General features: G+C 47.8%; 1 protein-coding gene across 1 annotated transcript in view; it reads left to right on the top strand.

Annotated features, from left to right (window-relative positions):
- Positions 1 to 25,507, top strand: part of LOC115462215 (electron transfer flavoprotein-ubiquinone oxidoreductase, mitochondrial-like) — a 67,647-nt gene that overhangs the window by 25,456 nt on the left and 16,684 nt on the right.

Below are 25,507 nucleotides of genomic sequence, written 5' to 3'. Positions count from 1 at the left end.
CAGAGGACATGGAGTTCGATTCTCACTGGGGGTGTTTTTGGTTACCCTTTGTCTACAAAATCCTGAGTGGGTAGAATGGGTAAAGTGAGTAAATGTTTCACTTTTTCAAAAAGTACCAAGACCAGGGGACACTATACTGAAATTACTGGAAATATAGGAGGGAAGTATTTTTCACTTAAAAGAATAGTTAAGCCCTGGAACTTTATGCTGGAGGATGTGGTAACAGCAGGTAATGTATCTGGGTTTAAAAAAAGATTTGGACAAGTTCCTGGAGGAAAGGTCCATAGTCTGTTATTGAGATGGACATGAGGGAAGCCACTGCTTGCCCTGGGATTGTAGCATGGAATGTTGCCAAGTACTTGTGACCTGGATTGGCCACTGTTGGAAGCAGGAAATTGGGCTAGATGGACCGTTGGTCTGACCCTGTATGGTTATTCTTATGTTCTTACGACATAAAGGCACGTTTCTGGAGGCTACGGAAAGATTTCTGTTGAGGCTAATAGGGTGGTATGAGAATCATTGTGTTTCGGCTTTGCTAGAACTTGGGAAGCACCCTTGCTATGAGTGGAATTGGAGAGTAAGTGTAAACGAGTGACCATGGACTTGTCAGCAGATCTGGAGTGAGATGCAGGGAGGAAGATAGAATGAAACAATAGATGCGAAGCTTTATATTTTCTTTGCTGGCAAAGAGATTGATGTGCAATGTTTCCCCACTCATAAATGTGGGGAGTTAGAGCAGCTGAACTGAAGGTGCATTCATATATATTAAGAGCCTGTTGGCCAACTGATTTTGTGTTTATGTCAAAGGGCAGTTAATCAAATTTTAATAAGCCTTAAAACTTGAGTCTAGCTTTCATGGCTTGGAAAATGAGCAGATTCTAGCATTTATTCTTGGCATGCTGCAGCCCATCCTGGACATCTTGGTAAAGATTTTGTCTGGCACTCTAATAGTCATGAGGGCTGCATTGTAATAAAAGTTTTAATCACAATTAATCACTTTCTTAGACCAATATCAGAAGCAAGCACAGATATACGGTCCAACATGCAGGAGATTTAAGGCAAATGATTGAGGTTTCTCTCGCAGGCCCCAATCGGTTATAGCATATGTACAACATTCCATAAACTGACATATTCTAATCAATAAATAGAAAATAATAAAATTACTTTTTCTACCTTTATTGTCTGTTTTCTATTTTATTCTCTTGCCAGGGCATTTAATCTTTCTATGTCTCAATCATTCGTCTTCCTTCTGCGTCCCTGTCCATTATCTCCCCTCAGTGTCCCTGCCCCTATCCTCCTGCTATCTTGAGCATCTCCCTTCTCTGTGTCCTTATTGTTGCCTGTTTATCATTTCCCTTCTGCATCCATATCTCTCTCCTCATTCCCAGCATTACCCTTCTGTGTGCCTGTCCCTCACCATGTCCAGCTTCTCCCCTCATTCTTCCTTTCCTCTACACCACACAACACCCCACCCCTTCCCTCTTGTCCCCCACCCCCTGCCCACCGCCGACTCCTCTGGGAGCCGGCATCTTTCTTCCTTCCTTTTTGTGCTCCTTCCACAGGGGCCAGCATCTTTGTTCCTGTTCCCCCCAGCCCCACATTTCTCTTCCTTCTCTCTTATCCCACGGGATCCAACAATTCTCACCTTCCCTCCTGTTCCCCGGCCCCCTCCCAGGGGCCACCATCTCTGTCCCTTTCTCTTCCCTCCATCCCATTGTGTGTGTCCCCCCCCCCCAGCGGGTCCAGCATCTTTCCATGTTCTTCCTTCCTCATAATGCCGGCATCTCTTCTCCTTCCTCCCCCCGAGTCCAGCAAGAAATGGTTTCCCTTCTCATTTCCTTACCCCCCCCCCCTCCACTTCAGTTTCTCCCCCTCCCTCCTACTTCCAAACTCTACTGCAGGAACTGATAAACTTCCCTGTGGTGGTCTTCCATGCCGTTATTTATGGACTCCGGTACTGCTCACTGATCCTGCCAGTCCCATCTTACCTCTTCAGATGCTCCTTCCTGCAGCCTAGCTGGTATTCGTGTATCCATGGAGGCAAGATTTCACCTTCGCCAGGTGATCTGGGCAGCCTACGTGTGGCTGCAGCCTGAGGCTTGGATCCTGCTGGTGCATGCTGCTCACATAGGGCAGGCAGAGTCCTAGAGCCACATGACCAACCTGGCAGAGAATGGTGGCATCATCCTTTCTGCTTCTGGGGCAGGCTCGGCTGTGCCCCCTATCAGCAAAGCACCAGCAGGCATCCTTTCATCTCTCTCTCTCTTGCATTCCCCCTCCCTAGTGGGTCTTGCGTCTCTTCCTCACTCACCCTCGTTCTGTGGGCCTAGCACCTCTTTCTCTCTGACCCTTCACTAAGTTGCCTGTCTGGCAGCATTGAATATATTCCTTCTGGCCATGCAGGCCTCCCTTCCTTTGTCATGGCTCACCTCCTTTGACACAATTTCCTGTTTCTGGCAGACTGACACAGCAGAGAGGAGTCTTGTGCCGGCCAGGAGTTTCCTCAATGCTGCCAAATGAGAAAGGTTCGCAGTGCACTGGGGAGGGATTTTTGGGGGGGGGGGGGGGGGGGGGGGAGAGTGAAGAGGTGTTGGGCCACAGGATGGGAGATAGAGAAAGAAATGCTATGGAGGGAAGTGCAGGGTGGGGGCAGTTAGTCATGATTAACTTTTTAAATTGCAACTAATAAATAACGTGTTTAATTGTGACATTAACTGCCATTCTCCGAGGACTGCTTGTTATCACAAGTGGGTCGACGTCCGCGTCGGCCCAGGAAGCGCAAAATATTTCCAGCAAAAATATAAAACTTTGCCAGAGTCTTCTGGCGCGCGAGCAGTGTGCACTGTGCATGCGCGGACGACTTCCTGCCCGTCGCGAGCGTGCCGCCTCAGTTCTTTTTTGTCCGGACGAGGTGACATAGTTTTTTTCCGTCACTCCTCGTTCTTTGGCCCAGGAACAAGAATGACGACTTTTTCTTTATTTTTTCTATTTCTTTTACATTTTTTTATTCCTGTAGTTTCCTTTAGTGTTTTTTGGCCTATTATTAAGTTTACTTTCTTTTCGCTGCGGCCGGGTTTTCCCCTTTTTGTGTTCTTCACTTTTTTGGCACAATTGCGTCGTCTGATTTCGCCGAAGCCGTTTTTCCTTCCATGTCATCGAGGACACCTAGCGGCTTCAAACGTTGTACTCGGTGCAACCGGACCATCTCAGGTACCAGTACCCACGCCTGGTGTATCCAGTGCCTTGGGCCCGACCATAGCCTAGCCGCTTGTAGTCTGTGTCTTCATATGAAGAAACGGCTCAAGCGTCTCGAGAAGCCCAGCAAGAAAAGCTTTTTGGGGCTCGGTCCAGTCCCTCGACAACGACATCGGTACCGAGGGTCGGAGTCGACACTGAGAGGAGCATCGATGTCGGAAGGAGAGGTAGTGGCTGCCCCGAGACAACCACATGCTGGGAGCAGTGAGGCGTTCGAGTGGGTCTCCACTTGCTTCGAGGCCTCCTGTTATACAGGCCCGCTGGGATCAACCTTCTTCGGACCTGGCCCCGAGGAGACGTGAGGATTCCTTGTCCTCTTCATCAGCACCAAGGAGTCTTGATGACGGGCGTCGAACAAAGGCTAAGAAGCACCATCATCGTTCTCCTTTGACACACGGAGAAGCGTCGGCGTCAAGAGGACCGCTCCCCCTCTATACAGGAGGTGCCGATGCATCGATCTCGTGGCAGCCCGATACCTCCTCCCAAGCCTCGCCGGCTGCTCCACCAACCCCGCAGCCTTTTCTGATGGTGGCTGTCAACGAACGCATCCGGGCCCTGCTTCCAGAGCTTCTGGAGGGATTGCTGCGCCAGTCTGTTTCAGTGTCAGGGGTGCTTGTGCCTTACATGCCGCAGGCTGCAGTGGTGTCTGGCCCTTCTCCTGCGGAGAGGTCCCCGGCCTCTGTGCCGCCTGCGGCATTGTCAGCTACCCACCTGGGTTAACTCCCCTTCGATGTCGGTGGAGGAAGCTTCACCGCAGCCTAGGCAGGCGTCAACTTCTCAACATCGCCATCGAGGACGTTGTTCCTCGGCATCGAGGCAGGCTCAGTCTTGGAGTGCCCTGAGGGAGGTATCCGATACTGAAGAGGAGCATTCATGGGAATCAGAGGAAGACCCCAGGTACTTTTCTTCTGACAAGTCCTTTGGCTTCCCTCTGAACCTTCCCCTCCACCAGAAAGGAGACTATCTCCACCGGAGAGTCTGTCCTTTACATCTTTTGTCCGGGAAATGGCTACGGCTTTTCCTTTCACTATGGAGGTTGAGGATTAGCCCAGGGTTGAGATGCTTGAGGCCCTGGATTATCCTTCTCCACCTAGAGAGGCTGTGACGGCTCTTCTACATAAGGTAGTGAAGGAAGTCCTTATGCGGAACTGGTCGTTCCCTCTGGCCCCGTGATCCCGAAGAAAAACTGAATCCCAGTATCGAATCCATTGTGAACCTGGATTGATGAGGTCTCAGTTACCCCACAATTCCATGATGGTGGACTCCGCCTCAAGAGAGTCAAGAGTACTAGGGACTATGCCTCAGCGCCCCCAGGCAGAGAAGCTAGGACTCTTGATTCTTTTGGAGGAAGACGTATCAGGCTGCTATGCTCGCCACCAAAATTCAATCTTACCAGCTCTTCACGAGCATCCACTTGCGGAACTCAATGAGGCAACTGCCCAGCTTGGTTGATGCACTCCCTCTGGAGCAGGCCGAGCCTTTGCCAGGTGGTCCGCAGCAGAAGGCGTGTCGAAAATTCCTGGCCAGGGGTATGTTTGACACTTTGATGTAGCATCCAGGATCGCTGCCCAAGGTATAGTGATGTACAGACTCTCATGGCTGCGTGTCTCTCACCTGGATCATTCAGTCCAGCAGCGGATGGCGGATGTTCCTTGCCAGTGGGATAAACGTTTTGGTGAGAAAGTAGAGGATCTAGTTGACCAGATCAAGAAGCACAATGGTGCTATGGATTCTTTCTCCCGTTGGGCGTCTTCTGCTACTACCTCCTCATCTAGGAGGCTTTTTGGAGGGAAGAGGAGTGCACCCTATTACTATGCTAGGCGTAGGTACACTCCTGTTTCTCGGCAGCCTGCCCAGGCTCAGTCCCAGTGCGCTCATTCTCGTCAACAGTGTTCACCTAAGGCCACTGCGGCTCCCCAGCAAAAGCAAGGGACGAGCTTTTAACTGGCTCCAGTTCAGCATAGCCTCAGTAAACGTGTCCGTACCAGATGACTTCCCGGTTGGGGGGAGGTTAATGTTTTTTCACCAAAGGTGTGGCCTCTTATAACCTCCGACCAGTGGGTTCTTAAATTGTCCGGTTAGGATACACCCTCAATCTGGAATCGAAGCCTCCAAATTGCCCACCGGGAGCTCAGTCCTACAGCTCCCAGCACAAACAGGTACTTGCAGAGGAACTCTCCGCCCTTCTACAGGCTGAAGCGGTCGAACCCATTCCACCAGGAGAAGAAGGGCTGGGATTCTATTCCAGGTACTTCCTTGTGCAAAAGAAAACAGGGGATGCGTCCCATCCTAGACCTAAGGGCCCTGAACAAATTTCTTCTCCGAGAAAAGTTCAGGATGGTTTCCCTAGGCACCCTTCTTCCCATGATTCAGGAAAACGATTGGCTATGCTCTCTGGACTTAAAGGATGCTTACACACACATCTTGATACTTCCAGCTCACAGGAAGTATCTTCGATTTCAGCTGGGAACACAGCACTTTCAGTACTGTGTACTGCCTTTTGGCCTGGCGTCTGCATCCAGAGTGTTTACAAAATGCCTAGCTGTAGTTGCAGCGTTGCTACACAGACTGGGAGTGCATGTGTTTCCTTATCTCGACGATTGGCTGGTGAAGAGCACCTCGAAGGAAGGTGCTCTGGAGTCTATGCGAATGACTATTCAGGTGCTGGAGCTACTGGGGTTAGTCATAAATTATCCCAAGTCCCATCTCACCCCAGTCCAAAAATTGGAATTCATTGGAGCTCTGCTGAACACTCAGACAGCTCGAGCTTATCTCCCCAAGGCAAGGGTGGACAGCCTTCTGTCCCTAGTGTCCATGGTTCAAGCGTCTCAGCAGGTCACAGCCCGGCAGATGTTATGTCTTCTGGGGCACATGGCCTCCACAGTTCATGTAACGCCCATGGCACGTCTACATATGAGATCAGCTCAATGGACCCTAGCTTCCCAGTGGTTTCAAGCTGCGGGGGATCTAGAGGATGTAATCCAACTGTCCACTGACTTTCGTAATTCTCTTAAGTGGTGGACGATTCGATCCAATTTGACCATGGGGCGAGCATTCCAAGTTCCTCAGCCACGAAAAGTGCTGACGATGGATGCATCTCTCCTGGGGTGGGGAGCTCATGTAGATGGGCTCCACACTCAGGGAGCCTGGTCCTTTCAGGAAAAAGGTCTGCAGATCAACCTCCTGGAATTAAGAGCAATCTGGAACGCTCAAAAGGCTTTCAGAGATCGGCTGTCCAACCGAGTAATCTTAATTCAGATAGACAATCTGGTTGCCATGTTTTACACCAACAAGCAGGGGGGCACCAGATCTCGCCCTCTGTGTCAGGAAGCCATCCAGATGTGGCTTTGGGCTCGCCGTCACGGCATGTTTCTCTAAGCCACTTAATCTGGCAAGTGTAAACAACAGTGGCCGATAGGTTGAGCAGGATAATGCAACCTCACGAGTGGCCACTGAACATGGGCGTAGTCCGCAAGATCTTCTGAGCATGGGGCACCCCCTCGGTGGATCTTTTTGCCACTCAGATCAATCACAGGGTCCCTCAGTTCTTTTCCAGGCTTCAGGCCCACGACAGACTAGCATCAGATGCCTTTCTCCTACATTGGGGGACAGGCCTTCTGTATGCGTATCCTCCCATACCTCTAGTAGGGAAGACTTTGCTGAAACTCAAGAAGACTGCGGAACCATGATCCTGATTGCACCCTTCTGGCCTCATCAGATTTGGTTCCCTCTTCTTCTGGAGTTGTCCTCCAAAGAACCATGGAGATTGGAGTGTTTTCCAACACTCAGAACGAGGGGTCGCTTCTACATCCCAACCTCCAGTCTCTGGCTCTCATGGCCTGGATGTTGAGAGCTTAGAATTCGCCTCCTTGGGTCTTTCAGAGGGTGTCTCCCGAGTCTTGCTTGCTTCCAGAAAAAATTCCACGAGGAGGTGTTACTCTTTCAAATGGAGGAGGTTTGCCATCTGGTGTGACAGCAAGGCCCTAGATCTTCTTTCTTGTCCTAAACAGACCCTGCTTGAATACCTTCTACACTTGTCAGAGTCTGGTCTCAAGACCAACTCCGTAAGGGTTCACCTTAGTGCGATTAGTGCTTATCATCGCCGTGTAGAGGGTAAGCCTATCTCTGGACAGCCTTTAGTTGTTCGCTTCATGAGAGGTTTGCTTTTGTCAAAGCCCTCGGTCAAACCTCCACCAGTGTCATGGGATCTCAACGTCATTCTCACCCAGCTGATGAAAGCTCCTTTTGAGCCACTGAATTCCTGCCATCTGAAGTACTTGACATGGAAGGTCGTTTTCTTGGTGGCTGTTATGTCAGCTCGTAGGGGCAGTGAGCTTCTGGCCTTGGTAGTGCATGCACCTTATATGAAGTTTCATCACAACAGAGTAGTCCTCCGCACGCAGCCTAAGTTCCTGCCAAAGGTGGTGTCGGAGTTCCATCTGAACCAGTCAGTTGTCTTGCCAACATATTTTCCCTGTCCTCATACCCGCCCTGGCGAAACCAGTTTGCATACCTTGGACTGCAAGAGAGCATTGGCCTTTTACGTGGAGCGGACAAAGCCCTTTAGACAGTCCACCCAGTTGTTTGTTTCTTTCGACCCCAACAGGAGGGGAGTCGCCATCGGAAAACGCACAATCTCTAATTGGCTAGCAGATTGCATTTCCTTCACTTACGCCTAAGCTGGGCTGACTCTGGAGGGCCATGTCACGGCTCACAATGTTAGAGCCACGGCTGCGTCAGTGGCTCACTCAAAGTCAGCCTCCATTGAGATTTGCAAGGCTGCAACGTGGTCATCAGTCCACACATTCACATCTCACTACTGCCTTCACAAGGATACCCGACGCAACAGTCGGTTTGGGCAGTCAGTGCTGCAGAATCTGTTCGGGTTTTAGAATCCAACTCCACCCCCCTAGACCCATTTTTGTTCTGTTCCAGGCTGCACTCTCAGTTCTCTATGTTTTCAGGTCAATCTGTGTTATGTCCTCGCCGTTGCGAGGCCCAGTTGTCCAATGTTCATTGTTTTGAGTGAGCCTGGATACTAGGGATACCCAACTTGTGAGAACAAGCAGCCTGCTTGTCATCGGAGAAAGCGAAGATACTAGCCTGTAGCTGGTATTCTCCGAGGAATGCAGGCTGATTGTTCTCACAATCCCGCCCACCTCCCCTTTGGAGTTGTTTTCTTATTTATATACTTTTTGATTTAACTGAGGAGGCACGCTCGCGACGGGTGAAAAGTCGTCCGCGCATGCGCTGTACGCGCTCCTCGCGCGCTCGGAGACTCTAGCAAAGTTTTATATTTTTGCTGGAAACTTTTGCCACTTCCTGGGCCGACGTGGACATCAACCCACTTGTGAGAACAATCATCCTGCTGTCCTCGGAGAATACCAGCTACAGGTTAGTATCTTCACTGTATGTGCAACCCTATTACACGTCCTCCTATTACAATTTTGTGTTATCTGTATCTCTTAGGTTATCTATATGACTTATTTCAAAACTCTTCTATCAGAGTGCATTTCAATGCACTGTCCACATACCATGCTGCAGTGAATAGCTGCCTAGTTTTATAATCATCCTATATAATTCTCACCTCCAACGTTCTGAGGCTGCCTGGAACCGTGGTTTCTGGACAGAGTTAGATGGAGTAGATAAGTGATGTCAGGGAGAGGGGAGGAGCCGGCAGGGAGCAGCGAATCAGCTGCAGCGAGTGTACAATGACAGCCAGCAGCAAACAATGACTCAGGCACGGGGAGGAGTCTACTCCTCCGACCCAGCCAGCAGCAAACAACGACTCAGGCAGGGGGAGGAGTAGGGAAACACGCGGAGCATGTTTCCCTACTCCTCCCCCTGCCTAGGAATCGCTCGACACTGCCTGCCAACCACCCGCGCTGCGACCCTCCCCTCCCCCCCGCCCCCTTCTAGCCACCCATGTCCAGCGACAATCCCCTCCCCTCCTGCCCCCCCCCCCCCCCCCGTGCGTCACCCAAGGCCCTCTGTAACGACGGATCACCAAGCCCCTACCCCTCGGCGTATCACCCTCCCCCCCGCCCATATCAACCCCCTTAGCCGCAAATACTAACTCTTTCCGGCCGCTGCTGCTCCTGTTGAGCAGCAGCAGCCCGTACATAACGAAAAAAAGAAAAAAAAATCTTACAACTAAAACGCACCTCCATAGACAGCCATCTCACATTGGCTGACGTCTCTGCAGCTGCTCCTCCTCTCCCCTCTACGTCACTGCCCCTGGGGAGGAGCGCAGCGACGTCAGAGGCCAAATGGCTCATTGTCAGTCTACCCATCCACTGTGTCGCCCTTTCCCTAACACAGGGGGTTCTCAACCCAGTCCTTGGGACACACCCAGCCAGTCAGGTTTTCAGGATACCCACAATGAATCATTCATATTCATTGTGGATATCTTGAAAACCAGATTGGGTTGAGAACTCCTGCCCTAACAGAGTCCGCGTGCTTGTCCCACACTTTCAAATACAGTCTTTGTCTCCTCCACCGAGAGGCTGTTCCACATATCCACCACCCTTTCTGTAAAAGGTATTTCCTTAGATTACTCCTGGGCCTTTTAACTTTATCCTGTGTTCTCTCATTTCAGAATTTTCTTTCACTTGAAATAGACTCACCTTCTGTACATTAAGGCCATGAAAATATTTAAATACATCTATCATATCCCCTCTCTCCTGCCGTTTTTCCATAGTATACATATTGAGGTCTGTAAGTCTGTCTTTATATGTCTTATGACGGAGACCATTGACCAGTTTTGTAGCCGCCAACTTAACACCAAATACAGAAGACCCATTCCAAACAATCCAAGTGGGCTATGTCAACATTAGATCCACTGTAAATAAAACAGCAATACTAACAGACTGGATCATGTCAGAAAACCTCAACCTACTCTTCCTCACGGAAACTTGGATCCATGACCAAAAGGACCCTATAATCCTAGACCTGTGCCCTCCAGGATACAAAATCACACACTGGACCAGAAAAGAAAAGAGAGGCGGAGGCATAGCACTAATATATCGGTCCCACTTTACCACCGAAACCACTGCCGAGTCCATAACACCTCAACTTGAAATTGCCTCAATCAGAATCCACAACAAAACCCTAAAGGATCATGTGAATTGTGTCTTGTTTTACAGACCTCCAGGTAATTGGAACGAAGGCCAGACCAACTTCATGGACTTCATTTCAAACACATGTGTAGCCAACTCCAATATACTAGTATTAGGAGACATTAACCTCCACCTAGAAGACCCAAACTCTACCAACGCACGAGAATGCAAGGAATTCCTCCACTCATGGGATCTTAAATGGCTACACATGCAAGGAACCCATGTCAAAGGACACACACTCGACCTCATGTCATACAATCTGTCCACAGACCAGAACCTAATAATAACAGAAATTAAATGGACAGAAACACCATGGACTGACCACTACAAACTAAACCTATCCTTGAAATGGTGGGAAAAGGGTTCACACCATAGATTGTAAGCTCATTTGAGCAGGGACCATCCTTCTTTGTTTATTTTGTACAGCGCTGCGTAACCCTAGTAGCGCTCTAGAAATGTTAAGTAGTAATACAAGAACACACAACCTACAGCACAAGAGACCAAATAGACTCGGAAACATTCCAGCAACAGATATACAAATAAACGAATGGATAGCACAAACAGACTCCATATACTACCTCTCAGAATGGGATAAAAGATACAGAAGCATACTGGACGAAATAACACCCTTACGAACAAGAACCTCACCTCGATACCGTGGTTCAACAAAGAGCTGAAAAAAATTAAAACACAATCCAGGAAACTCGAACGAGCTTGGAAAAAAATAAAAGACGAACACACACTCAACGCATGGAAACAAATACAAAGAAAATACAAATACGCAATAAGACAGACCAAAAGGTCATACTATAAAACTAAAATAGGGCCAGATTACAAAGACACGAAGAAATTATACCAACTCGTGAACAAACTACTAGACATCATCTTGGTCACCACAAAAAATACAGATATCCCATCTGCCGACAACCTTGCTAAATACTTCAATGAAAAAATTGCAAACCTATGTAACACGCTACCTCAGGACAACACCGATATCGAAAATTACATCACTAGCTTGGACCCAACCCCTGGTGAATACCCAGCGGACCGAACCTGGTCAAACTTCGCTCTCCTCACCACGGAAACAGTCACCCAGGCGATTAATAGGTTCTCCAACTCTCACTGTAAATTGGATACCTGCCCCAGCTACCTAATAGAATCTGCCCCCCCCCCCCCACACACACACACCGCTTCATAGCAGACCTTACATCCCACGTAAACTAAATGCTTCAATAAGGTCTCTTCCATAAGGAAAAAGGCAACATCCTACTCACCCCAATACCAAATGATCCCAAGAAAAAAAAATCAAAATCACTAACTACCACCCAGTAGCATCAATCCCACTGGTGGTCAAACTGATGGAAAGCATGGTAACCAAACAACTTACTGATTATATAAACAAATTCACAATATTACATGAATCTCAATCAGGATTTCACCCCCTCCATAGCACTGAAACAGTACTAATTACCCTCCTAGCCAAATTCAAGCAGGAAATAGCAACAGGCAAAAGCATACTTCTCCAATTCGACATGTCCAGTGCGTTTGACATGGTAAACCATAAAATACTACTAAGACTCCTAGATTACTTCGGGATTGGCGGACACATACTTAGTTGGATCAAGGGTTTCCTAACCACTAGAACATATCAAGTGAAATCAAGCTCAAACATACCACCACAGTGGAAAGCAGAATGCGGAGTACCTCAAGAATCACCACTATGATCGATCCTTTTCAACCTAATGATGACCCCACTAGCCAAATCCTTATCCAACCAAGGCCTTAACCCTTTCATCTATGCAGACGATATCACAATATACATTCCTTACAAACGTGATCAGACAGAAATCACCAACAAAATCAAGCTCAGCTTGAATATCATGGACTCGTGGGCAAATGCATTTCAACTAAAACTCAACACAGAAAATACACTGTCTCATCCACTCATCCCTATACAATACAATACGAACAAACCCACAAACATAAACACCCCAGATTATACCCTCCCTATCTCAGACAGCCTGAAAATTCTCGAAGTTACAATCGACCGTAACCTCACACTAGAGAACCAAGTGAAATCTACAACAAAGAGAATGTTCCACTCAATGTGGAAACTCAAATATGTGAAACCATTCTTCCCGAGGGAAACATTTTGCAACTTGATACAATCAATGGTACTAAACCATGTAGACTACTGCAACGGAATTTATGTGGGATGCAAAGAACAAATTATAAAGAAACTTCAGACCGCTCAAAACACAGCAGCCAGGCTTATATTTGGAAAAACACAATTCGAAAGAGCCAAACCCCTCCGAGAAAAACTGCACTGGCTCCCAATCAAAGTACGTATTGCTTTCAAAATCTGCACCCTGGTTCATAAAATTATCTACGGCGAAGCCCAGGGATACATGACAGACCTCATAGACCTACCAACCAGAAACACAACAGGATCAACACGAAAATATCTAAATCTCCACTACCCAAGCTGCAAAGGACTCAAATACAAATCAACCTATGCATCCAGCTTTCCTACATAAGCACACAACTATGGAACACATTACCAAAAGCCGTGAAAGCAACTTATGATCACCTAAACTTCCGGAAATCATTAAAAACTATCCTGTTCAAAAAGGCATACCCTACCGACCCAACTTAAATGCCTGTACCCTGCAACACATCGAAACCAAAGCTCGTAATGGACATATGATAACTCTTCCTGTCTATGATTCCCTAATGTGTCTGTACACACGAACCTTATTATATAAGTACATAAGTAGTGCCATACTGGGAAAGACCAAAGGTCCATCTAGCCCAGCATCCTGTCACCGACAGTGGCCAATCCAGGTCAAGGGCACCTGGCACGCTCCCCAAACGTAAAAACATTCCAGACAAGTTATACCTAAAAATGCGGAATTTTTCCAAGTCCATTTAATAGCGGTCTATGGACTTGTCCTTTAGGAATCTATCTAACCCCTTTTTAAACTCCGTCAAGCTAACCGCCCGTACCACGTTCTCCGGCAACGAATTCCAGAGTCTAATTACACGTTGGGTGAAGAAAAATTTTCTCCGATTCGTTTTAAATTTACCACACTGTAGCTTCAACTCATGCCCTCTAGTCCTATTATTTTTGGATAGCGTGAACAGTCGCTTCACATCCACCCGATCCATTCCACTCATTATTTTATACACTTCTATCATATCTCCCCTCAGCCGTCTCTTCTCCAAGCTGAAAAGCCCTAGCCTTCTCAGCCTCTCTTCATATTCTACCACAACATTATACTGTATTGTTACTGGAATTGGCGAATGCCTTTACAGTACTATGTAAGCCACATTGAGCCTGCAAATAGGTGGAAAAATGTGGGATACAAATGTAACAAGTAATTAATAAATAATGATTCCATCCTCTTTATATATTTTAGGTGCAGTCTCCAAAATTGCATACAGCACCCTAAAATGGGCCCTCCATCAGCGATTTATACACTATTGCCTCTTTATTTATTTATTTTTTCCTGTTGGCCATTCCTCTCCCTTTCATCCAGGCATCCTTCTGGCTTTAGCTTTTGCCTTTTCTACCTGTTTGGCCACCTTAAGATCATCAGATACGACCACTCCCCAAGTCCTGCTCTTCTTTTGTACACGGAAGTACTTCACCCCATCTACCGTACTGACTTCTTGGATTTTTGCAGGCCATGCATGAACCTGTACTTTTTAGTTGCCAGTTTCTGGACTATTCTTCAAGCTTCGCTAGATCCCTCCTCTTACTGTCCACACCCTCTGTTACAAATTTCGGTTTCAACCGGTGGACTTTGGTCCTGGGGAACTGAGTTCGATTCCCACTGCAGCACAGGCAGCTCCTTGTGACTCTGGGCAAGTCACTTAACCCTCCATTGCCCCAGGTACAAATAAGTACCTGTGTATAATATGTAAGCCGCATTGAACCTGCAATGAGTGGGGAAACGCGGGGTACAAATGTAAGAAAAAAATAAAAAAATTTTTAAAAAAGGCAAACCTTACCAGACAGCCCTTCCACAATATCACTCACAAAGATGTTAAAGGAGTTTGTCTAAACCTTTTTTAAAGACAGCTATACTAACTGCTCTTACCACATCCTCTGGCAGCAAGTTCCAGAGCTTAACTATGAGCTGAATGACAAACATACTTTTAAAACAAGAGAAAATATTACTATGTAACTTCATGGCATGTCCACTAAGTCTTTGTACTATTTAAAAAAATAAACAATGCACATTTATCCATTCCTCTCAGGATTTTTTTTAGACATCTTACTATATTCTGTCTCAGCTATCTGTTCTCCAAGATGAAGAGCCCAAATCTCTTTAGCCTTTCTTTATATGAGAGGAGTTAAATTCCCTTGATCAGTTTGGTTGCCCTTCTCTAATTGGTTGTACCTTTTCTAATTCTTCTATATCTTTTTTTTTTTTTAAGATGTGGCAACCAGAATTGCACACAGTACTCAAGGTGCAGTCACACCATGGATTGATAGAGGCAGTGTGATATTCTTTGTTTTATTTCTATTTCTTACCTAATAATTCCTAAAATTCTGTTTGCTTTTTTGGCCGTTGCCGCACACAGAAGCGAAAGATTCAGTGTATTTTCTAAAATGACACCTAGATCTTTTTCCCAGATGGCAATTCCTAATGTGGAACCTAGTGTAGCCATAATTTGAGTTATTCTTCCCAGTTTGCATCACTTTGCACTTGTCTACATTAAATTTAATCTGCCGTTTGGATGCCCAGTTTTCTAGTCTTATATGGTCCACTTACAATTTCTCACAGTCTGCATGCAATTTAATAACTGAATAATTTTGTGTCTCCTGCAGATTTGATCACCTTACTCATTCCCAGGTCCAGATCGTTTATAAATGTTAAAATGCACCAGTCTCAATTCAGAACCCTATGGCACTCTCTTGAGAATTTTATATTTTTCAATTTACAAATTTACTACTTGATGATCAAATGGTTCAATTACCTCCCTCACAGACTTCCTGCTTCTAATGTATCTGAATGTTTTTGTTTCTGTAGCAAGCTTCTTTTCAAACATGCCAGTGCTTATGTTCTTCCTGTTCTCCGAGGACAAGCAGGCTGCTTGTTCTCACTGATGGGTGACGTCCACGGCAGCCCCCTCCAACCGGAAACTTCACTAGCAAAGGCCTTTGCTAGTCCTCGCGCGCCGATGCGCACCGCGCATGCGCGGCCGTCTTCCCGCCTGAACCGGCTCATGTTCGTCAGTCTTCTTTTGTCCACGCTCGGGACGGTCGTGTTTTACCGCCGTTTCGTGCCCCTCAAGTTGACCTCGCGCGTCTTCGCGATTTTCGCTAAAAAAAAAGAGACCGATCGGTCTTTACCCTTTTCCCGTGTTTCCAGCTTTTTCCCCACGTAAGTTTCCTTTCGCTTTTGGGACCGGCCTATTTGGCCTCGATTCGGGTTTTTCTCCCTTCTTTTTGGTGCCCTTCGTCATCATCGCGAATTTTGATTTCGCCGGCGTGATTTTTCCGCCCATGTCATCGAAGTCCTCCAGCGGCTTCAAGAAGTGCACCCAGTGCGCCCGGGTAATCTCGCTCACTGATAGGCACGCTTCGTGTCTTCAGTGTCTGGGGGCTGGGCACCGCCCGCAGGCCTGCAGTCTTTGTGCTCTTTTAAAAAAGAGGACTCAGGTAGCGAGATTGGCCCAGTGGAACGCGTTGTTCTCAGGCTCTTCGACGACAACAGCACGGGCATCGAGTGCATCGGCATCGACTGCATCGAGGCCTCTACCTCCGGCATCGTCGGTACTGAGGTATCGAAAGGCTGCGTCGACGTCGGTGGTACCGGGACCTCCGCTGTTGCTGATGTCGGACGGTGGTGCTTCGTCTGGAGTGCAGGTGAGGGCTGTCCATTCCCCTGCTGGTGGCGGTGAGCCTTCGGGTGGGTCTCCCCCTGCCCTGAGGGCTCCTGCGGTACAGCCCCCCCGAGATCGACCTTCTTCGGCCTCGGCCCCGAGGAAGCGACGGTTGGATTCTACGTCCTCCTTGTCGGTACCGGGAAGCTCCGGTGACATGCTTCGCTTGAAGAAGTCTAAGAAGCATCGTCACCGGTCTCCTTCCCATCTTGGTACTGAGAGCTCTGGGTCGCCGAGGCAGTCGGCACCCAGTAGGCATCAGCACCGGGAGGACTGCTCACCCTCTCTTCAGGAGGTGTCGATGCGCTCCCCCTTGGACAGCCCGGAACCGCCTCCACACCTGGAACAGACTCTGACATCGACGCCTGCATCGGCTTCTCAGTCTTTCTCCACAGCCGCTCTGCACGAGAGTCTCCGGGGCGTTCTTCCAGAAATTCTGGGAGAGCTGTTGCGCCCTTCCCCTCCGGTACCGGGGGTGCTTGCGCCACCAGTACCATCGAGTGAGGTGCCGGCTGGCCCCTTGCCCGAGGGGCTACGGCCGCCTCCCAGGCAGACTCCCCGACGACGTCGGCGGAGGGAGCTTCGCCGATGCTGGCGAGGGAGTCCACCTCTCGACGCTCCTACCGTGGCCGTGTTTCCACGGAGTCGAGTCGGGCACGGCTTCAGACGCAGGTTCGTGAACCTGTGTCTGATACCGATGGTGAGGCCTCGTGGGAGGAGGAGGAGGACATCAGATATTTCTCTGACGAGGAGTCTGATGGCCTTCCTTCTGACCCCACTCCCTCCCCTGAAAGGCAGCTTTCTCCTCCCGAGAGTCTGTCTTTCGCGGCCTTTGTCCGGGAGATGTCTACGGCCATCCCCTTCCGGTGGTTGTGGAGGATGAGCCCAGGGCTGAAATGTTTGAGCTCTTGGACTATCCTTCTCCACCTAAGGAAGCGTCCAACAGTACCCATGCATCATGTCCTAAAAAGACATTGCTGGCGAACTGGACCAAGCCATTAACTAATCCCCACATTCCCAAGAAGATCGAATCCCAGTATCGGATCCATGGGGACCCAGAGCTGATGCGCACTCAGTTGCCTCATGACTCTGGTGTGGTGGATCTGGCCCTAAAGAAGGCTAAGAGTTCTAGAGAACATGCTTCGGCACCCCCGGGCAAAGATCCAGAACCTTAGACTCCTTTGGGAGGAAGGCCTACCATTCTTCAGTGCTCGTGGCCAAGATTCAGTCCTACCAGCTCTACACGAGCATCCATATGCGGAACAATGTGCGACAGTTGGCGGGCTTGGTGGACAAGCTCCCTTCTGAGCAAGCCAAGCCGTTTCAGGAGGTGGTCACGCAGCTGAAGGCGTGCAGAAAATTCCTGGCCAGAGGAGTATATGATACCTTTGATGTTGCGTCCAGGGCCGCTGCTCAAGGTGTGGTGATGCGCAGACTCTCATGGCTGCGTGCCTCCGACCTGGAGAATAGGATCCAGCAGCGGATTGCGGACTTCCCTTGCCGAGCGGACAACATTTTTGGAGAAAAAGTCTAACAGGTGGTAGAACAGCTCCACCAGCGGGATAACGCTTTCGACAAATTCTCCCGCCGGCAGCCTTCAGCCTTCAGCATCTACCTCCTCAGGTAGACGTTTTTATGGGGGAAGCAGGGCTGTTCCCTACTCTTCTGGTAAACGTAGGTACAATCCTCCCTCTCGCCAGCCTGCAGCCCAGGCTAAGCCCCAGCGCGCTCGCTCTCGTCAGCAGCGTGCGCCTCAGCAAGGCCCTGCGGCTCCCCAGCAAAAGCAGGGGACGAGCTTTTGACTGGCTCCAGCAGAGCATAGCCGACATCAATGTATCCGTGCCGAGCGATCTACCGGTCGGGGGGAGGTTGAAAGTTTTTCACCAAAGGTGGCCTCTTATAACCTCCGACCGTTGGGTTCTGCAAATAGTCCGGCAAGGATACAACCTCAATTTGGCTTCGAAGCCTCCAAATTGCCAACCGGGAGCTCAGTCTTACAGCTTCCAGCACAAGCAGGTACTTGCAGAGGAACTCTCTGCCCTTCTCAGCGCCAATGCGGTCGAGCCTGTGCCATCCGGGCAAGAAGGGCTGGGATTCTATTCCAGGTACTTCCTTGTGGAAAAGAAAACAGGGGGGATGCGTCCCATCCTAGACCTAAGGGCCCTGAACAAATATCTGGTCAAGGAAAAGTTCAGGATGCTTTCCCTGGGCACCCTTGTTCCCATGATTCAGGTAAATGATTGGCTATGCTCTCTGGACTTGAAGTACGCCTACACACACATCCCGATATTGCCAGCTCACAGGCAGTATCTGCGATTTCAGCTGGGCACACGTCACTTCCAGTACTGTGTGCTACCCTTTGGGCTCGCCTCTGCGCCCAGGGTGTTCACGAAGTGCCTGGCTGTAGTAGCAGCAGCAGCGCTTCGCAGGCTGGGAGTGCATGTGTTCCCTTATCTCGACGATTGGCTGGTGAAGAACACATCTGAGGCAGGAGCTCCTACAGTCCATGCAGATGACTATTCGACTCCTGGAGCTACTGGGGTTTGTGATAAATTATCCAAAGTCCCATCTTCTCCCAGTACAGAGACTCGAATTCATAGGAGCTCTGCTGGATTCTCGGACGGCTCGTGCCTATATTCCGGAGACAAGGGCCAACAATCTGTTGTCCCTCGTCTCCCGGGTACAAGCGTCCCAGCAGATCACAGCTCGGCAGATGTTGAGATTGCTTGGCCACATGGCCTCCACAGTTCATGTGACTCCCATGGCTTGTATTCACATGCGATCTGCTCAATAGACCCTAGCTTCCCAGTGGTTTCAAGCTGCTGGGGATCTAGAAGACGTGATCCACCTGTCCAAGAGTTTTCTCAAATTCCTGTATTGGTGGACGATTTGGTCCAATTTGACTCTGGGACGCCCTTTCCAAATTCCTCAGCCAGAAAAAGTGCTGACTACGGATGCGTCTCTCCTGGGGTGGGGAGCTCATGTCGATGGGCTTCACACCCAAGGAAGCTGGTCCCTCCAGGAACGCGATCTGCAGATCAATCTCCTGGAGTTATGAGCGGTCCAGAACGCTCTGAAGGCTTTCAGAGATCGGCTGTCCCACCAAATTATCCAAATTCAGACAGACAACCAGGTTGCCATGTATTACATCAACAAGCAGGGGGGCACCGGATCTCGCCCCCTGTGTCAGGAGGCCGTCAGCATGTGGCTGTGGGCTCGCCGTTACGGCATGTTGCTCCAAACCACATATTTGGCAGGCGTAAACAACAGTCTGGCCGACAGGTTGAGCAGGATTATGCAAACTCACGAGTGGTCGCTCAACTCCAGAGTAGTGTGCCAGATCTTCCAGGTGTGGGGCACCCCCTTGGTAGATCTCTTTGCATCTCGAGCCAAACACAAGGTCCCTCAGTTCTGTTCCAGACTTCAGGCCCACGGCAGACTGGCAACGGATGCCTTCCTCCTGGATTGGGGGACGGCCTGCTGTATGCTTATCCTCCCATATCTCTGGTGGGGAAGACTTTGTTGAAACTCAAGCAAGACCGAGGCACCATGATCCTGATTGCTCCTTTTTGGCTGCGTCAGATCTGGTTCCCTCTCCTTCTGGAGTTGTCCTCCGAAGAACCGTGGAGATTGGAGTGTTTTCCGACCCTCATCACCCAGAACGAAGGGGCTCTTCTGCATCCCAACCTCCGGTCTCTGGCTCTCACGGCCTGGATGTTGAGAGCATAGACTTTGCCTCTTTGGGTCTGTCAAAGCCCCCCGTCAAACCTCCTACAGTGTCATGGGATCTCAATGTCGTTCTCACCCAGCTGATGAAACCTCCTTTTGAGCCACTGAACTCCTGCCATCTGAAGTACTTGACCTGGAAGGTCATTTTCTTGGTGGCAGTTACTTCAGCTTGTAGAGTCAGTGAGCTTCAGGCCCTGGTAGCCCAGGCCCCTTACACCAGATTTCATCATAATAGAGTAGTCCTCCACACTCATCCTAAGTTCTTGCCAAAGGTAGTGTCGGAGTTCCATCTGAACCAGTCAATTGTCTTGCCAACATTGTTTCCCCGTCCTCATTCCTGCCCTGCTGATCGTCAGCTGCACACATTGGACTGCAAAAGAGCATTGGCCTTCTATCTGGAGCGGACACAGCCCAACAGACAGTCCGCCCAATTGTTTGTTTCTTTTGATCCCAACAGGAGGGGAGTGGCTGTGGGGAAACGCACCATTTCAAATTGGCTAGCAGATTGCATTTCCTTCACTTACGCCCAGGCTGGGCTGGCTCTTGAGGGTCATGTCACGGCTCACAATGTTAGAGCCATGGCAGCATCAGTGGCCCACTTGAAGTCAGCCACTATTGAAGAGATCTGCAAAGCTGCGACGTGGTCATCTGTCCACACATTCACATCTCATTACTGCCTGCAGCAGGATACCCGACGCGACAGTCGGTTCGAGCAGTCAGTGCTTCAGAATCTGTTCGGGGTTTAGAATCCAACTCCACCCCCCTAGGCCCATGTTTATTCTGTTCCAGGCTACACTCTCAGTTAGTTGGATAAATTGTTAGGTCAATCTCAGTTATGTCCTCGCCGTTGCGAGGCCCAATTGACCATGTTTGTTGTTTTGAGTGAGCCTGGGGGCTAGGGATACTCCATCAGTGAGAACAAGCAGCCTGCTTGTCCTCGGAGAAAGCGAATGCTACATACCTGTAGAAGGTATTCTCCGAGGACAGCAGGCTGATTGTTCTCACATACCCGCCCGCCTCTCCTTTGGAGTTGTGTCTTCCTTTGTCTTTGTCTTGCTACATATGGGACTGACGAACACGAGCCGGTTCGGGCGGGAAGACGGCCGCGCATGCGCGGTGTGCATCGGCGCGCGAGGACTAGCAAAGGCCTTTGCTAGTGAAGTTTCCGGTTGGAGGGGGCTGCCGTTGACGTCACCCATCAGTGAGAACAATCAGCCTGCTGTCCTCGGAGAATACCTTCTACAGGTACGTAGCATTCGCTTTTTCCTCATTCATATCCTTTTTCCATTTTTTGAAGATGTTCTTTTAGTTGTAATAGCTTATTTCACCTGTTGTTTGGTCTTTCTTCTACCTTTTTAAGCATATGGGCTATATTTGTGCTGAGGCATTTTTAAACAAAGTCCATGCCTGATTTAAACTCCTAACCTTTATAGCTGCTCCTTTAGGGCTTTTTTTTTTTTTAAACCGTGTTCCTCATTTTATAGACCTTTTCAAGGTTAAATGGTGACCATTAGATTTTCTTAGTGTCTTCATTCCAATTATCTCAAATTTGATCATGTGCCCCAACATTTGTCTCTCACACCAAGTCTTGTATTCCACTAAGGACTAAACCAAAACTAGCTCACCCTCTTGTTGGTTCCTGAACTAGGTGCTCCATGAAGCAGCAGTTTATTTCATCTTGGAATGTTACCTCCCACACATTTCGTAATGCAACATTTCTGTTAATATTTTATCATCAATCTGCTCATTGTATCCAGACTGTAGTATAACCATACCAATATTCTCTTTGCCTTCGTGCAAGGAATTTCTATCCATAAGGTTTTCAAGTTGCAGATTTCCTGATGAATTTGTTTGACTCAATTCCTTCTTCTTCTTTTTTTTTTTTAAACATATAGCACCCCCTTCCCCAATTTGTACTGTGGCATTAGTGTCCAATTGGTTATCTGCCTTCCAATAGGTCTGAGACACCTCTTTGGGTGCTATATACTCAACCTCTACCAATCTTTATTTTATAGATTTTAAGCATTAGTATACAAACATTTCAAAGTATGTGTTTTGATTGTATCCATAACCTGCAATAATTTATGCTTTTCTTTTCCCTTTAAAGGCATCTGGCTTACTTTTGCCTTTGTTGCAGCCTCTTTGTCAGTATGTCTTTTTGATAATATTCTTCACGGATACCTCAGAGCAATACACTCCTGAGCAACTGTCTGCTTTCCCTTGAGTTCTGCTTTAAAAACTGCAGTATTTCCTTTGTAAACATTAGTTCCAGCAGTTTGATTCTACCTTGGTTGAGGTGGAGCCCATCTTTTCAGAATAGGTTCCCTTTCCCCCAAATGTTGCCCAGTTCCTAACAAATCTAAATGCCTCTTCCTTGCACTATTGTCTCATCCACTCATTGAGATTCCAGAGCTTTGCCTGCCTCTGGAATACTTCTTGTGGAACAGAGAGCATTTCTGCGAGTGCTATCCTGGAGTTCTGTATTTCAGTTTTCTACCTAACAGTCTAAATTTTGTTTATGGAACTCCCTCCTACATTTTCTTATGTCGTTGGTTCCCATGTGTACTAAGGCAGTTGGCTGCACCCCAGCATCCTTTGCACCAGGCAGGCAAGTGACCAAGTAATCCTCATGCCCACCAGTCACCCAGCTGTCTATATGCCTACTAATCAAATCTCCAGGTAAACGAACATCCTAACTCTTCCATTTGGTGCAGAGGCCCCTGGAGAGACACCCTAAAGGCAAGATGATACTGCATCCGCTGGAGCAGAGGTTTTCAGCCCAATCCTTGGAGCACACCCAGCCAGTTGGGGTTTTCAGGATAACCCCACTGAATTCAATGGGGACATCCTGAAAACCTCGACTGGCAAAGTGTGCCCAGAGGACTGCGTTCAAAAACTCTGCCCTGGAGGGCCAGGATCGCTTTCCTGCTTCTCCAAGGTGTGATTCACTTCACTGCATAGTATAGTTTGATGTTAGAGCTAACATGGGGGCTGGTCACACTTAGGTTCTGGATTTCAAAAACACAAGATTTAACAAATGCAAAGATACTTGAAGGAAAGGGTGGAAGGACAGGGGAATAAACTAAAAGGGGATATAAAAGGGCAACAAATCTTTATGTAAGAAAAATTTTAAAAGCAAGAGGAAAAGAAAATTGATATGGTTCTCCAAGATATGGCTGCAAAAATAAAGGAAAAATGTAATGTTTATTCTTTATCCTTTATCCATTACGATTTATGCTGCTGCTGTGTGAGCTTCGCACTACATTTTATTCGGAGGAATATATCACACAGAATTTTGGAAAGCATCAGCCTTTTGAAATTGGTCTATTGAATCCTCCTTTGTCATTGGTGTGACCCCTGACGCAGGTGCGGTGGCACCGAAACACGGCCCGTGTCGGGTCTTTCTTCAATCAAAGTTCACTATTAAAGGATTTTTTTAATGAAAAAATTGTGTTCCCTTTTGTTTTTAAAGGCCCTTTGTGCTGTTTTTTTTTTGTGCTTGGTCTTTTTTTGTACTTGGTTCCCTCCCTTTGAAGATGTAGATATCACACCATTAACAGAAAAAAAGTGTTTATGAACGAGTTGGAAAACTGAACATAAAGCCATGGGGCCTAATGAGATACATTCTAGGATATTGGAGGGAATTAGAGAGGTTTTAGTGGGACCTCTTAAAGGATGAGTTTAATAGATCCTTGAAGACTGGAGAAATACCACAGGTTTGATAAAAGCTGATGTGATCCCTCTTCTCAAAGGTGGTAACAGAGAATGGGTGGTGTACATTTATTATTAGGTCTGCCTCTTCTGTTTGGGCGGCAGCGGCATGGGCTTTCTACTAACCTGGGAAGAACTGCACATCCCCTCTAGATACTTAATCACCCTAACCTGGTATCTGCTCATGACAGGGTTACACAGTCAAGGCAGTATAAACCTATGTAGTTAGAAAGGAACCCAGTATTTAGTAGATAAAGAAATATAGTTTATTAACATTGATATCTCACCCAAATGTAGTACAAGCAGTTCAGGCATTCACATGATAGTACAGCACTTCACGACTGATGACATGTGCCTTCAAAGGTTACTGGCTTCTCTCTTCTTCTCCGAAAACACTGCTTAGGTAGCAGACCTTTTATACATTTTTGGTCCCATAGATCCCTATGAGCATTTCACTTTCCCACCTGCACTTTCGTCATAATTGGCACATATATCAAATTATGCTCAACTTCTAACTTTTCTTATCTTTCATCCAATTAGGACCGAGTTTCAACCTTAGCAAGTTTGCTTATCTCTTATCCAATCATGACCAAGTCTCAGTTTTCTTATCTCTTATCCAATTATGACCAAGTTTCAGCTCTCCTATCTCCAAACTTCGCTTACCCTTAAATTGAACTTTTCTTCACCTGGCCCAATTATTTTTATAGTTTCTCAGTATGCCTATGTCCAGCTATACACAGCCCTTGCCAACTTTGTAACTCTGCCAAGGTTACGCAGGCTGTCACATTTCTTCAGTGAAATATCAGGACTGAGAGATGCAATGATTTTAGAGGCCTAGTTTACTTTAAAAAGCCTGAACCTGTTTTTCACTGCATTCAATTTGTGACAATTATTTACAGTGGGAAACTAGACTGGTGGTGAGAAAGGTAATGGAGACACTGTTGAAGGAAGAGTCAACGTGTTACAAGATCCGAGGCAATATGGTTTTACCAAAGACAAACTGTCAAACATGTCAGATTTGATTTCTTTGACTGGGTGACAAAAAAACTGGATTGAGGGCATGTTCTTGATGTGATCCACTTCAATTTTAGCAAAGCTTTTGTTACTGTTCCTCATAAGAGGCTCATAAATAAACTGAGCAGATCGGGAATGGGACCGAAGGTCATAAACTGGATCATAATTGGTTGGTTAAAAGGTGGTGGAGGATGGCAGTAAATGGAATTCACATAGAGGCAAGAAAGGAACATAGTGAAGTACCTCAGGGCTCAGTACTTGAGTTGATTCTGTTCAATATATTTGTGAGTGTTATTGTTGAAGAGCTAGAAGGAAAAGTTTGCCTTTTTTGCAGGTGACACCCCAGAGGGAGAAGACAACATGAGAAATTGTCTACAAAAATTAGAAAAATGGTCTAAATGTTTGGCAGTTAAAATTTAATGTGAAGATCCAAGATGTGGCAGCATGCTGATCTCGGGAGCACGTTTTTCAACTTATCTTGTTGCCTGAATGGGGAAGTGTAAAGGAGGACCCTGAACTGCTGCCTCTTGATCAGAGATTCCTCCAACAGCTGGCACCATTGAGTCATTCATTCTTTGAGGAGAAATGCAGAACGTACCTGGAGGAGCCCTGGCTCAATTGTTCATGATGGAGGGTGACCATGAGTCGACCTTTGGAGAAGTGATTTTAAGCCTGGATACTAGAGCTAGTCCTCCGCAGCCACGTGCACAAAGTTCACATGTCCTGCAAATCCCAGTATTGCAGGAAGATGATTATAGAGGTGGCAAGAGGAGCTACAACAACCA

This window comes from Microcaecilia unicolor, chromosome 2, assembly GCF_901765095.1.
Source record: "Microcaecilia unicolor chromosome 2, aMicUni1.1, whole genome shotgun sequence".
Lineage (NCBI taxonomy): Eukaryota > Metazoa > Chordata > Amphibia > Gymnophiona > Siphonopidae > Microcaecilia > Microcaecilia unicolor.
This window is presented reverse-complemented; position numbering and strand designations above follow the sequence as displayed.